Raw genomic sequence first — 4,482 nt, forward strand, 5'->3', positions numbered from 1 at the left:
CAATATCAAGGAAGTTTTCTGTCAACATTTCTTCAAACAGGTTTTCTATTCTTTACTCAGTTTTTTCTCCTTCTGGCACCCCTATAGTGTGGATGTTATTTTGTTTCATGTGTCCAAATGTTCCCTTAGGCTCTTCTCCCTTTTTTAAGTTTGTTTGTGTGTTGCTGTTTTTTTCCAGTTGCTGCTCTGCTTGGGCATTTTTTTCTTACCTTGTCTTCTAGCTCACTGATGCTTCCTCCATTTCTTCTAGTCTACTGTGGATGCTTTTTATTGTGTTCTTTATTGCAGCAATGTCATTCTTCATTTTTTCTTGGTTCTTCTTCATTTCCTCATGATTCTTACAGATATTGGTGAATTTGTCTTCCATCTTTTTCAGCGTCCTTATGACCATTGCTCTAAATTATTTTTCTGACAAATTGATTTTCTCCATTTTGTTTACTTTCTTTTGCAGTGACCCCTCCTTTTCTTTTGTATGGGCGCTGTTTCTTTGTCTCCCCATGTTCGCTCCTCTCAGGAAGTCTGGTTATGTAGCTCTCTCCTGCATTGACTTTCTCTAGGTGATCTCTGACCTTTTTTTGTCCATGGATTGCCTTACTAGCTGTGTTGAATTCCCCAGTTCTGAGTGGGTGTTATTCAATTCATCTGTTCCTTCTATCTGCTCTGTGAGAAGGCACAGGTCCCATTTGCATATTTGGCTGCTACCTTGTCTCCCCCTGGAAAAACTTTTTAGGTGCCCACAGCCAGGGAGGCTGGAGTGTTGGTGTAGGTGGGTTCTCTACTGAGGCAGCTGGTCACTGGGCATTGTGGTTGAAGGGTCCCAGGAGCTATCCAACGTCTCCCCAGTTGAAGGCAAGGTTGGGATTCCGATCACAGCTGCTTTCCCCTTCAAGAGTACAGTCTCTGTGGCAGAGCTGGCTGCTACTGGAGAGATTTTAGCAGTAGTATAGGCTGCCCAGGCAGGGAGCCTGGTCCACCAGTCCCCAACAGTCTTGTGAAATATAACTGTCCCTCACTCACAAGAACAGACACTCCCTGCACTTCCATGCACTCTTCTTTCTTTCTTTCACTCACATAGTATCTTGCAGCCTACCGTCCTTATGCTGCCATCTTGAATTATCCTGTAAGCCTTTTTAAAAATATTTTTATGCACCTTGTCCACTGGTTTGTATTACAAAAAAAAGGACAGGAAGGAAGGAAGACACTTATTTTGGTTGCTATATGTGACAAAGAAAATGATTAGGCATTACTCTTTATCTAAGAGACATATCAGGGGGAGACTGGAACATGACATCCCACGGGATGGCAGGGATGGAGAGAGTGTGAGTGATTAAAGGATTAAGAGGGACATATGTAAACAGGTGTGTTGTGTGTGCAGGGAAGTGAGGAACTGTTAGACATTGCAGGAGTCCTGGGGACTGGTAGATCAGGCTCTCCTAGAAAGGGAGCCATTGCTAACACTGCTGGCATTCACAGGCTGGTGCAGTTTTAGTGCGGAGCCCACACCATCATGCAGAGGGTAGTAATTGAGGCAACACCCAGACAGAATACAGACACCACCTCCAGACCTGTGCAGTTAATATTTGCAACCACAATACCCGTGATTATGGTTAGTACTTCCACCACCATGCCTAGCAGAGAGCAGAGCAGTGCCATACTGCGAGTCCTAGATGTCTGCAGTGAATGCATGTCAGAGAGACCTCCGAAGTTGTGCCTCCTTGCCAGAGCTCAAACACAGCATCCCAGGATTCTGCACTACAAGTCCCTATGCTGTGAATGCAACCAGGGGTACCTGCCCTGATCCCCAGTTCCAGTACAGAGCTGCAGACCAGTGTGTGCTCTACCCCCTGGTATGGATGGAGCCTTTGGACAGGCACTAAATACACCTCAAGCACAGAAAGATACTTCGGGCAATCGCAGGCTCCACCCCCTGGCACAGAGAGAGCCTTTGGGCTGGTGTTTGCTCCAACCCCAGCTCAGACAGAGTTGTCACCTGGCACACACCATAACTCTAGCCCAGGTTAGAGCTGCTGGACATGGTGTGCCCAGCCATAGGTCACAGGACCATGATGCATTTGCACTGCCAGTGGTCCTACAGTGCCATCCTGTCTTGGGTGCCAGGGCTGCACAATGAATTGCATGCCAGAGGGCTCTGGTACCTCACAGGTAGTTTCACACCATAGTAACTGCATGAACCCTCAACAACACTGAGAATCTGAAGTGGACAACTGAGGGATCAGAACCAAAGGAGTAGGCAGTAGAGCACAGAGTAGAGACAATAACGGTGTGAAACTCAAGGCAGACTCAGATTCCAGTCTAACATGTCGCAGGTCATTGAACCACTACATGCTTCAAACCCCCGGACCCAAAGCAGGGTGACCAGGACCAAAAAGAGGAAGAAAAAATGGGGAGACAAAGAAACAACCACCAAAGGAAAGGATGAATCACCAGAAAAAGAACTAAATGAATAATTTGACAGTGAAAGGGTCATACAGTTCATAAACCAGCTTGATGAGAAAATTACCAACCTATGTAAGAATCATGAGGAAAAGAAGAATCATATAGCTTCAATAAAGAACACAGTGGAAGGTTGCAATAGTAGATGAGGAGAAGAAGAGGATTGAAACAGTGATTTAGAAGACAAGGTGAAAAAACACACAATATGAACAGCAATTAAAGAAAAAAAATAGAAAGCAGAAGGAGAGCATAATGGAGCTTTGGAAAAACATGAAATGAAGCAACATCTGTATAATAGGAGTTCCAGAAAGACAAGAAGGGGAGCAAGGATTAGAAAACTTATTTGAAGAAACAATTCCAGAACACTTCCCTGATCTGGGGAAGAAAAAAGACACATAAGCACAGAGAGTCCCAATCAAGATGCACCCAAAAGGACCAACACCAAGGCGCATCTTAATAACAACTGCAAATGGTAATGACAAAGAGAGAATCTTAAGGGCTACAAGATATAGACAGAGAGTTACCTACAAGGGATCTACAATTAGACTGTCAAATGATTTCTCAACAGAAATAAGTTGAGCCAGAAGGGAATGGAATGAAGTATAAAAAGTGATGGAAAGCAAGGAACTGAATCCAAAAATACTCTATCTAGCAAGGATATCATTAAAAATTGGTGGTGAAGTCATGAGCTTCACAGTAAAAAAAAATAAATAAATAAATAAAAAAATTAAAAAAAAGCAAAGGGAATTTATTAATACCAAGCCAGCAATGCAAGAAATGCTAAAGGGACTGCTGTGAAAAGAATAATTAGAAAGGGAAGAAGGAACAAAGACATAAAGAATAAAAATAGCTATAAACAAGTACCTACCAATAATATCCTTAAATGCAAATGGATTAAATGCTCCAATAAAAGGACATCAAGTGGCTGAATGGATAAAAAAACATGACCCATATATATGCTGTCCATAGGAGACCCACCTCAGAACAAGGGACTCAGAAAGACTGAAAGTAAAGGGATGGAAAAATATCATTCAGGCAAATGAAAGTGAAAGTAAAGCTCAGGTAGCAATACTTATATCTGAAAAAATAGAACTCAAAGTGAAGTCCATAATCAGAGATAAGGAAGGCCACTTCATAATAATAAAGGGATCGATACAACAAGAGGATATAATCCTGGTAAACATATATGCACCTAACCCAGGAGCACCCAAATACATAAAAAAAAAAACCTGGAAGATATCAAGGGAGAGATTGACAACAATACAATCATAGTAGGGGATTTTAATACCCTACTGACATCACTGGATAAATCCTCTAGACAAAAAATCAGCCAAGAAAGAGCAACACTAAATGACTCACTAGATCAGATGGACTTAATTGACATCTTCAGAAGATTTCACCCCAAAGCCATGGAATATTTGTTTGTCTCAAGTGCACATGGGACACTTTCAAAGATAGACCACATATTGGGTCACAGCAAAGTCTCTCAAAATTTAAGATGATTGAAAATATATCAAGCATCTTCACAGACCACAATAGCATAATATTAGAAATGAACTACAATAAAAACAATAAAAAAATCCAAACATTTGGAAGCCACAGAGCATGCTATAAAACAATGATTGGGATACAAAAGACCAATGATGAAATTAAAAACATCCTGGGAACGAATAACAATGAAAACACAACAATCCAAAACCTATAGGACACAGTGAAAGCAGTCCTGAGAGGGAAGTTTATAGCTCTACAGGTCTATCTCAAAAAACAAGAAAAACTGGTAGTAAATCATCTAACTCTACAACTCAAAGAATTAGAAAGAGAGCAACAAAAAAACCCCAGAGTGAGCAGAAGGAAGGAGATAATAAAGATTAGAGCAGAAATAAATGACAAAGAGACCAAAAAAAAAAAATACAGAAAATCAATGAAAACAAGAGCTGGTTCTTTGAAAGGATAAACAAGATTGACAAACCTCTAGCCAGACTCACCAAGAAGCAAAGAGAGAGGACCCAACTAAACAAAATAAGAACC

The sequence above is a fragment of the Myotis davidii genome, unplaced genomic scaffold, assembly GCF_000327345.1.
Source record: "Myotis davidii unplaced genomic scaffold, ASM32734v1 scaffold1522, whole genome shotgun sequence".
In the NCBI taxonomy this organism is placed as follows: Eukaryota; Metazoa; Chordata; class Mammalia; order Chiroptera; family Vespertilionidae; genus Myotis; species Myotis davidii.